Genomic DNA, 10,821 nt, shown 5'->3' on the forward strand with positions numbered 1-10,821 from the left:
TCAGAATCCCCAAAATAGATACCCAGCTACATGCTTTCATGCCATCGTGAGTGTCTTCATAGATCTTGTTAGTTACCAGTGTTTGTTTCATGTTCCTCTTAGCCCCTGAGTCCATGAGGCGTTACCTTATTTCCCTGGGCTTCAGCCTAGCACTTGGCACCATTTGCAGAAGGGGGTTGAGAAAATAATAGGCTTTCCTCTGCCACCCTCTCTAATACCTTGATAATGCCACTTGTCACAACTCATAATACTTGGATATGAAAATTTCATCTTTCCATTTAACTAGATAGGACCTTGGGTTGCTATTTAGCCTTTGTTTCTTAGCCCATAAGAATACTTATGATATGTTCTGACTTAAAAAGAAAATTAATGGCCGAAGCATCTAACATGTCCTTCTATGTTTCAATGTTAGTCAGTTGGAAATTTTTCTCCAGTGAGTTTAATAGGCAAAAAAATATTTTTCTCTTTATATGCTTTTAGGAAGAAATAAATTAACATCATTCCTAGTACTTATACCTTCACAAACAAAACAAGTGATAACTTTGCTCCATGGGCTCAGCACTTTATAATTGTCAATAATGTTAATGACTCCTGCAAGAACACTCTCAAAAGTACTCTTGTAAGCATTTTCATCTAGAATTCTCTTGACTGGCATCTCAGAGAATCATCCTAATAACAATAGAATGTGGAGCTTATTTTGCTGAATTCTTTTCTGGATGGCTATTATTTTTCTTGTCTTCAGCTTCATCATCTCTGTCTTTTCCTTTTATTCTCCTTTCCCACCTCCTGTCTCTTTTTTTCCACTAACATTAGGTCTGAGAGCCCTCATTCCCTCCATTCATTGCAAAGTCCCACTTTGCGTCTTGGCACACCTGTGCACCACACCCATGGGCTGCCTGCAGCCTTTCTAAGGTTTCCTCTTCTCCTTTGTAAGAGCTATTATGCTTGTCCCTTGCAGAGGGCTTCATTACTTGCAGAAACCTCATCTTGGTAATTCTAGGAGCCTTTTTACTTCCCTGGGTATTTCTGACCTGAATTTTGGCCAACTCTGTCTTACAAAGTCAGCAGGTTTCCTCCAAATATTATCATTAAGTGTTTCCTGTGTGAAATCCTGTCCTTTCCAATGTACTTGGAAGAAGGAAATAGAAAAAACAACATGGGTATTTACATAGGATCTTTTCCCCTTACAGCCAACTGCTTGTGAATCCTTAGACAATTTTAGTGAGAGTAAAGAGCTGATAGGAGTTGGGCAAACCGAGGTTAAGATGGTTGAAGTCTCTCCCAGTGTTCTCATAGGGAGTGCTCAGGCTCATGTGACCTCCACAAAGCTCTTTGAGCTAATTCCCTTGATGTCAGGGAATCAGATTAGATTTCCAGAATTCAAGCTATTGCTATGTCCTGTGCACAGTGGAGAAGTAGAAAGCATCTGACCTCTCTTTGGGCAAATGGCCAGTGTTTCTGTAGAAGTTCAATCCAAGAAGGGGTGAGTGTGGAATGGAAATTGATACCTAATACCAACTTTTCATGTCCTGGGTGTCTGAAATGGAGTGGGTAGGATAGTTACTAGCAATGGAAAAAAAATTGGGGAGTTGGGTACTGGGGATTGAACTCAGAGGCATTTGACCAATGAGTCATTTCCTCAACCCTATTTTGTATTTTATTTAGAGACAGGGTCTCACTGAGTTGCTTAGTGCCTTGCAGTTGCTGAGGCTGGTTTTGAACTCGTGATTCTCCTGTTTCAGCCTCCCAAGCCACTGGGATTACAGGTGTGCGCCATCACGCCTAGACTGGAACAATAGTTCCAGTTGAGCCTTGAAACTTAAATAACTCTTGAAAAACTCAAGAAAAAAGTCTTTGAGTTCATTATATGTTTATGAAAGTATTACACAAATTTTCTTTTGTTCCCTACAACTTTTATATTGTTTCAGAAGTTATGTGCATAGGTATATTTATTAGGTGAGTTCTCTTGCTTTATCTCTGAAATTCTATCTACATTTGAAATAATTTTGAAAATTATTAATGTGCTGCTTGTCTTTTCCAATGTGAGCACATGAGTTTTGCCCTAATTGTCTCCAGATAGTTATTCTTCTAAGGGAAATTCAGATTTATTATGATAGGAATGCAAACAAAGAACATGAAATCACTAAGCTTTTGACATGCAAAATAGCTTAGAGTCAGACAATTTCTTTCCCAATCAGATCATTTTCTTGAGAAGGTTTTCTTAATTTCTTTTTTTTTTCCTCTTAGAGCATCAACATTCAATCCTTGAGAAATTATTTCATACAGTTGTCCAACTGGGTAGAGAAAATATTCTGTGGGCCAGGAGGTAGAATTCAAGTACAGAATATAAAAAGAGTGGGAATCCATCCTTCCAGCTCATGATCATAGTGAAAAAGGGAAAGGAGGAGAGAATGAAGAAGTGTAGTTTTGGGGTTTGTGTGTCCTTATTTTCCTATCCACATTTAGCATGTTATGAACAACTCTAAGGAAAAGGAGCAGCTATAGTCATCTTATATCAGGACTCTGGAAAAATGACTGCTAGTGGATGTTGCACCTTAAACTTGGCTCCTGAGTGACAGAGATGAGTCTTAAAAGAAGCAGAACATGTGACTGGAGAGTTTTTCAAAGGGCTGCTCCTCTAGGAGGAGATAGCTCTAAGTTAGGGCTGCAGTGCAGACGGCTGGAGCCTGATCTGAGTGTGTCTCTGAGAGCTTCCAGAGGGGTCTTAATGGACTATTGGAAGCCCAAGGAGATGTATCCTAGCATAGGAATTCTTCAGGCACATTTCAGGAACAGAAAAAGTGAATCTCATAATTGCTGTGACTATATGCTAGCACTGTGTCCACCAGCATTGCTGGGGAGACCAGAGAAGCCAGAAGATACAACAAGAACTTTTAAAAGATTCATTAAAATTGGGTTGGACTTAGTTCAAACTATATTACCCTCATGCCGCCCCCCGCCCCCCGCCCCTAGTCTTTTTGGTCTTCTTTCCTTCTTTCCTTCCTTCTTCTATCTAATCAACCAGTGAAGGGGGTTTTCGAAGGAAATCATATTTACGTTTTGCATGTCCTATTTCCCTTTTCTGGGCCAACATTTCTACCCCTTTCAGTCATAAATTATTGTCCCCTATCATGTCCTATTGCAGCCTCTGTAACTTCTGTCCCATGAAGACATCTGATAAACTAGCAGTAAAGCATTTATTTCTCTCACAAATATTTACATTAAACGTAAGTACAGAAAGAATTCAATGTTAAAATCAAAGAAAGGGAGGAATAGCAATTTTACAGATTTCTCCAGGCAAAGAATTTAGGTAGTGCTTTTCTCTTAAAGCTCAGCATATATACATATGCTACCACGGAGAATTCAGTACCTGCAAAGAGACTGTTATTTATTCTAGACCACAGGAACGCCCATCATTTGAAACGTTTTATTTTTCCAGAATATGGAAGGTATGTAGGCATTTGCATTCAAGAGCATATCAGTGTTAGCCAAAACTTGGGGAACAGGTGCCAAATGCAGAGCAGGGAAGGATAAGATCTGATCAGAAGGGACAGAACTGGCCCTGGTCTTCCTCAAGGTGGTTTGTGGCATCCCAGATGAGGTATCAGCAAGAGTCTTCATTGCTTTGTCAGTGCATGAGAAACAGAGATCAATGCCATCAATCTGGTGGTGGGTGAAGGGAGCTAAGGGGTTTGGAATATATTTGGGAAATGTCTTTGGATGTCTTTAACTATTCTACAAATACAGTCTGGAAAAATTGATGAAAGTGTGAATCACAGTTCATTTCCACAGGATGCAAATCTGTGTCTATTATTTGACCTTGGTTGGCTGTGAAAGATAAAATTTCAGCCTAAATTAATAAAATGCAACTATGAGTTTAATGAGTAGAACAACAAGAGTTGGGTGAGCTGTTAAGGTAAATAAGCATTTGTGGTGCTGAAGGTATAACGGTGTTTTCTCTTGAATGGTCGAGTTTTCAGGCTATGATTACAAAGTATTATGTATATGGATAAAGAAGAAAGAGGTCATGATGTATCAAAATCTTAGGTAAAATAACTTAAGTAAGTAGTATATTTCAAAAGAGACTTCCTGCAGAAGTTATAGATTATACAAATGGCAGGGTTTTAGGACAGTAAAGGCTAGAAATGTGATCATGGGTATAAACTGTGGGGTCATTAAATCCTAGATTGAAATTCCAATTCAGACTTCTTTATTAACTGAAAGAACATCTGTCAATCACTTAAAGTCTCTGTGAGACAGTCTCATCTGCAAAAATAGTGGAAGCAATTATTATTAATACGTATTATTAATAAACATTGCAGATTTTAATTCATGCCATTGACTAGGGAGTCAGGAGAGACCTGCTCCCCTCTGTCTGTATTTAGATTAGAGGACTGAATATGTACATACACACACCTAGGAGCTAAGGAAGTTCCAGAGAAGTTCCTTTAGAAATGACCAAAGTTAATAATGTAGAAAAACAGTGCAGAGAAGGGGAATAGAAAGTACTGGTGGGGGGAGGACTTTATAATTTTAAATACTGGCATTAAAGAAATTCCCAAAGGAGAATTCCCAAAGAGCTGTGTGCCATAGCTGGGGAACGTGTAAGGTAGGAAGAGGAATTACAAGTACAAAAATCTTTTGTGGGAATATGCCTGGCATGTTCCAGAAGAAATAAAACCCATATGCTGGAATGGAGTGAGATGGGTGGGTGCTAGATATAGCAGGTTGTGAGAGTGGTAGAGAGAGCCAGGTCTTCCAAGGCCTTGCAGGCGCTTCTTTTTCCCCCTCTTTTAATGAGTTATTTTTTTTCTTTATTGATTTTTTTAAAAAGTAAATAACAGTGGAATGCATTATAATTCTTATTACACATATATAGGGCAATTTTTTATATCTCTGGTTGTATATAAAGTATGTTGACACCAGTTTGTGTCTTCATACATGTACTTTGGATAATTATGTCCATCACATTTCACCATCCTTGCTAATCCCCTGCCCCTCTCTTCCCTTCCCACCCCTCTGCCCTATCTAGAATTCATCTATTCCTCCCATGCTCCCCTTCCCTACCCCACTATGAGTCAGTCTCCTTATATCAGAGAAAACATTCAGCATTATTAACTTCACTTAGCATTATTTTCTCCAACTGCAAATGCCATGATTTTGTTCTCTTTTATTGCTGAGTAGAATTCTATTGTGTATATATGCCACATTTTTTTTTTATCCATTCATCCAGTGAAGGGCATCTAGGTTGGCTCCACGGTTTAGCTATTGTGAATTGTGCTGCTATTTTTCTTTCACTGAAATGGGATGCTATTAAAGGGTTTGTTCATGGTCACATTTTAACAAGGTTTCTTTGGTTGCTTCACTGAGAAAAAATGATGAAGGGACAAATATATGGGCATGGAGACCTGTTAGGAGGTTATTGCAACAATTTACACAAATGGTGGTGGTTGGTAAAGCAAAGAAAGCCCCATTTGTATTGTGGGTGGTAGCTGTGCCGAGTGCTGATGGGTTAGATGTGTGGTATGATAGAGTTCAATCTAGGCCTCTGGACCATGGAGTGGGTAGGTACTGAAACGGGGAAGACTTTAGGAGGAGAAGGGCTGACAGGGAAGTTTAGGATGTTAGGTCTGGAAAAAAGATCAGTTTTAAAGGCCTACTGGACATCCAGGTAAAGTGATAGAGCAGGTGTTAAGGTGTATGAATCTGGAGTTGAAGGGAGAGGTCCAGGTTAGTTGTAAATTTGGGAATTATCAGCATATAGATGATATATAATGCTGGATGAGATCATCAAAGGAGCAAGTGTAGAAAGAGAAGAGAAATGATTTGGGGACTCAACCCCAGAATACATCATGTTAATAGGTTGAGAAGAGAAGGGACTAATAATGAAGAGTGAGAAAGAGAAGTTAGTGACATAAGAGGAAATGCAGATGAGTTTGCCAAACATGAAGTGAATAAAATGTTAACAAGGAGGGAGTAAAAAATGGTCTTGAGCAATGCTGAAAATCATGTAAAAGCGGAGAGTTGAGCATTGATTTTAGAGTTGAGCATTGATTTTAGTAATTTGAAAGTAACATGAGAACCAGATAAAAGCTGTTTTGTGTGAATGGTAGTTAAATAGGATGATTAGAGGGGCTCAAGAGAATAAAATGAAGAATATTGAAAACAATCAATTTCTTAAAAGCACTTTTGTTTTAAAAGGAAGGAGAGAAATGGAACAGCAGGTAGCCAAGTATATGAGATCAAGTAAAATGTCTTGTTTAAATGGAGAAATAATAACATATTTATGTACTATTGGAAAAGATTCTGTATAGAAGGAAAACTTGATGATGCAGGAAAGAAAGGAAGAATCATGAAGTAATGCTTTCAAGTAAATGGAGGAAAAAAGAATGTAATGCATAAATGGAGTGTTTGGGTTTTGATAGGACCATGGGCAATTTATTCAAAGTCACTACAGAAGCAGAGAGAGGGACACAGACACAGATAGCTTGGGAGACGTAATGGAAGTTTGTGAAGAGTGTCTTCTGATTGCTTCTGCTTTTTTTTTTTTTAAGAGAAATATAAAGCCTGATTTTTTACTTGAGAGATGAGAAAGGGAATGGACCAGAGGATCAGAGAGTTACCAGACAGCACCTGGGCACCTCTGATGGGGTAGAGGATATATTGGTCTGGGCATTTACTTTCCTCTGGCCCTAATCATTTGTGTGGATGCAGGTACGGCACACTGGAGAATTGGATTTTACCAAGATTAGAAGTTTGTCAAGTAAGTATGAGGTTGTAAGAGGGGAGCATAGAATTTGAAGATACATGCAAAGGGTGATTTATAATGAATGATTATGATCTTCAGACTGACCATAGAGGTGAACAAGGAGATGATGGAGGTGAAAGACAGTGAAAGATGGGAGGATCCATGGATTGTAGGACATGGTGGGTCAAAAAAGTCACAGAATCAGGAAAGAGAGTTAGGTCTTCACAAGACATAAAAAGTGGTAGTACATCTTAAATGCTTTCCGAGGAGATTGGGATAAGGAATTTGTGCTTTATTCTTTAAGTAAGGCTTTTGGAGGGCTTAAAGAGGGAGTATGGCAATATCTGATTTCTTCTATTTAAACTTATTCTAGCTGTTCTCTGGAGAATGGGTTACAGTGGGCTTTGGGAACTAAGAGCAACAGCAAGAGGTGATGGAAGCTGGAGCGATTTGGGTTATATTTCAGAATGAAGTTGAAACAAGGGCTGATCATTCAGGTGTGGAGGAGCAAAAATGGAGAATCAAGTATTATTTCTAAAACTTTTTAGTAGCGTGACTAGGTGACAACTGGGGCTGTGATGTCCTCTAGGAGGAAAGCAAAATATTTCTTCTGAAGATTCAATCATGCACTGCTTAATGACAAGGATACATTTTTGAGAATAACACTGCTCAGCAATTTTATCATATGAACATGGTAGACCACACGTCCACAAACCCAGGTGGCACACCCTATCACACTTGCAGGCTATTTGGTATGTATGGTTTTATCTATGGCCATGATGAACAAAGCAACAGGAGAGTAAATCAAGCACAAGAGAAAATACCGCAATCTGGAGACAGATAAACATGGATGCATAAGACTGCTTCCAGCATAATGTGGCGTATTGTTTTATGACAGCTTTTTTTCTTTTTGCAAGTAGGAATGCACTTTAAAATGACAAAAAATATAGAATCGTAAATATGTAACCAGTAGTAGTAATTTGTAGTCATTGTCAAGTACTATGTAACATACATAATTCGTGTGCCATGCTTTTATATGACTAGCAGTATGGTAGGTTTGTTGACAGTAGTGTCGTCACAGGCTGATAATGCTTTGCACTCTGATCTTGTGTCACTTTGTGGGAGGAATTTTTCAGCCCCAATATAATCTAATGGAGTACCATCTACATGCAATGATATGAGCACGACTCTATCAAGTTTAAGATGGGGGCTTGCTAGATATGCAAGGAGAAATGCCATACCGTGCCTACAATCGTGGAGCTCAAGACAGAGGTCAGATCTGAAGTCTGAGGATGTGCACGAGTGTGGTGTTGAAATTAGTGTGTCTGTGTGAGCTCAAGGAGTGGGATCAGAAAGAGGAAAAAGTGCCATGCATTCATTAGTGACCCAAGGACAAGCATAAGGAAGAATGAGTCTCTTTGAACAAACAAACAACAACAACAACAACAACAACAAAAATCAAAGTTAATAAAAACTGAAACGGATGCTCAAGGGAGACCCATGATCTCTCCTGTAATTCCCTCGAGGAAGCAATGTCCAAACGGCTTCCTGGGATGTGGGGCAGCTGGAAAATGTACCTTTCTGCCTTCACAAATGTTTTGGGCGCTCCTGCTTTAACCATCTTAAACCAGGACCAGAATTGCCAAGTAACCTGTTTTTTTTTGCCTATAGTTTTGTTAACATAACAGTTATTGACTGCTCCCAGCATATTCTAATATTTTCTTAATCACTAGACATTTGTTCTCATATTGGCTTGTTTAATATTTGGGCCAATTTTGTAGAACCGTGGAAATGAGGGTCAAAGTCTTATATCATCAAGAGAAGTAGATAATGTGAAAATAGTTTTGTTAGCTATTTTGAGTTTTTACCTGTGCTTGAAGAACGCTTTCATGAATGGAAACTCTCACACAGAGACAGAGGAGTCTTCCAATTGTCTGGAATTTTTAGTGACTGACAAAATTTTCATATAAACGCATGCTCCTTTTCTGCACAACCCATTTACAGCTTTAATTTTTTTGAATGTTCATTTAACAATAGCCTACAAGTATAGCAATGGAATATTCCTTTGTGGTTAGATAATGTTTTTTACCCCAAGGATCTCCAAGTATTTTCGTCATGGATCAGCATTTGATCCCCTATTTGGTGCAAAACAGAGAGAGAGGAATACTTAGGGAACAGATGGATTTTGTAATATTCCAAAATGAATTAAATGCAGAGCCAAGAAAAAAAAATTTCAGGGCTTCTGAATCACAGAGCCGAAGCAATGAAGGTCACCAAATTATGTCTAAAGACAGTAAAAAATGATAGTGTCTAACAAAGTGGGAATAGGAAATGCATATTTACTACAGTTGTTTGCTTTGATATATCATTTCATCCCTCTCTTCTTCCCAACCTATCTTCCTCCTGTTCTCCCTTCTTTTCTTCCTCTCTTCCTCCCTCCTTTCTGGTTTTCCTTTTTTCGCCCAAACACTTCCTGCTCAGAAACATTTCCTCCTGGATTCAGCAAAGGAGCAAATGTTCTTTTACACCTCTTGTTCTTTTACAAGAGACTCCCTTTCATTTCAAGGTTGTAGCTAAACAGACCATTCAACGGATTCAATTCAACAAATCTCTGCTGTGTACCATGTCAGTTATTGTGTATGTGCAGCCGTGGAAGAAAACAGGCACAAATATAAACATGTCTTAGAATGGTAAGTTCTGTCATGGAGGAAGAAAGGAATTAGGGCACCAAGGTTAAGAGCATGAACTTGGGGACAGACTGTGTGGCACTGCTGCGTGATGGTGGCCAAGTTACTTAGCCTCTGTGTTTCTCAGTTTCCTTATCAATAAAAAAGTAACAATAATAAAACTTTCATAGGATTTTAGTGTACATTACATGAGAGAAATATTAGAACTTTACCTGGCAAATGGTAAACATTATATATATAGGTATAATTTTATTTATAATTACTTACATCTATAAAGTTACAAAATTATAATCATAGCATTTTCTAACTTGCTTTTCATCTCCTTCTCGATTATTAGCATATTAGAAATGGCAATAGTCATGAAATCCCTTCTTCCCTAGTTTTCCTGTCTTCCTTCATTTGTCCTCTGCCTGACTGTCCCTTTTCATTGATCTCTGTTTCCTGGCTTTCTAATTATTGGTACACTCCATTCTTGCCATCCCATTTTTTTCCGCTCTTCGTACTTTCCTTGAGCAATCTTACCACTCCTGGGGCTTGTATTACCACCTGCACACAAATGACCACAAGTCTATCTAAAGTCTAGATGTGCATCCTAGGTCTTAGCCTCCATCTACTGGGACTAAGAAAATACAACAGGAGACAGCAGCTTTATCTCTCTGGTCCCTCCTAAGTTCTTCCCATGATATGCTTCCTATCCAACAGAGGGTGTGGTCTGTACTTAATATGAAGGTTGTTCGGCCACAAGGATCTGCATCCAGACTGGACTTGGAGGGATACTTATCACCTGAGAACATGGAGTCAGCATAAATGTAATGCCTTAGCGACCATTGGGATGTCTCATGGATGAACAATGTGTGGGGTGTTGGTAGCCAGAATGCATATTTAGTGTCTGCATGCTCAGCCCCCCATTCATCCTTCTGAATAAACAGCTCCATACACTTCTTTTAGGTAATTACTCCTGCACCCTCTATCCATCTGTCTAACCTCAGGTGTAGCCATACTTCTACCTCCAGAGGTGGTTACATAAAAGTAAGTTTCACCAATTAGTATAATTCTATTATTATGGCCACAGTCTAGGGATGAACACATACAAATTTGCTCATTTAAAGTGAATTCAGGGATTTATGTTGGAGCTACTGGGAAAACAACCTGTGCCCTAAACAATCTGTTGGCCCAATCTTGAACAACACAGAGCCTGAGAGAAAGAAAACAGCACAGTGATGAAGTCAAGTCTCTGGATGACTTCAACCCTCGGATTAAGCCATGCCTGGAGCCAGAAATCTCTCTTTAATATTTAAGGTAATATATTGCCTTTAAATTTTTTTTGTCACTTGCCAACACCAGATTTTCAAGTGGTGTAAGGGTATGTTGTGCATGAATATTACA

Source organism: Callospermophilus lateralis, chromosome 4, assembly GCF_048772815.1.
Source record: "Callospermophilus lateralis isolate mCalLat2 chromosome 4, mCalLat2.hap1, whole genome shotgun sequence".
Lineage (NCBI taxonomy): Eukaryota > Metazoa > Chordata > Mammalia > Rodentia > Sciuridae > Callospermophilus > Callospermophilus lateralis.